The 783-nt window shown below is 39.5% G+C and overlaps 1 pseudogene; it reads left to right on the forward strand.

Moving 5' to 3' along the window:
- The first annotated feature begins 265 nt into the window (after positions 1–265).
- LOC118858763 lies at positions 266–435 on the forward strand (annotated as a pseudogene).
- The last annotated feature ends 348 nt before the right edge of the window (positions 436–783 follow it).

Raw genomic sequence — 783 nt, forward strand, 5'->3', positions numbered from 1 at the left:
CATAATATTTGGAAATCTATTTATGCTTCAATACCTCAGTGGACTTGTGAGCTCATCAATGTGTTACTCCCTTCAAATGGAGCAGATTACAACCCATCTGTGTCCTCTCATCTTTTGCAATTCTCATCCATATTTTCACATAAATCCCCCACCCAGTCTTACTCTAGACATTTAAACATTATGAAAGTGTTATTATAACACACATTTATTTATTTTTTAAAAATTAACTCATCGCTTTCTGTCTCGGGTCCTTGTTAGTGGCACCATGGGTCACCAGCTGCTCTACTGGAGTCACCCTTGCAATTCGGCCAGGGGTTTCGATCGTACCATGTCTGTTCGAACCGGCATAGCCTGATCGGCAAGTATGGCCCGAACATGTGCCGCCAGTGCTTCCGGCAGTACGCAAAAGACATCAGCTTCATCAAGTTGGACTAAGTTATATTAACGGATCTTGCTTCAGTGATTACACTGACCATCAGTGACTATATACCATTTTACTGGATTATGGACGACTATTTGATCTACCCTCCTAAAGATCTGATTCTGTTGTACATTCTATGCTACCATTTGCATATATGATTAAAAGGGTCATCCTCACTTATTAAAAAAAAATTAACTCATTTACTTTCGTTTTCAACATCCAGTTCCATAAACTTTTGAGATTTAAATTTTCTCCACCTCCTTCCTCTTTCCTCTCCCCAAGATGGCATGCAATCTGATATATGCTCTACATTTAAGGTCTCTCTTAAGAACTATGGAATTGTGTGACATGAGAGACACTGG

This window comes from Trichosurus vulpecula, chromosome 7 (genome assembly GCF_011100635.1).
Source record: "Trichosurus vulpecula isolate mTriVul1 chromosome 7, mTriVul1.pri, whole genome shotgun sequence".
NCBI lineage: Eukaryota > Metazoa > Chordata > Mammalia > Diprotodontia > Phalangeridae > Trichosurus > Trichosurus vulpecula.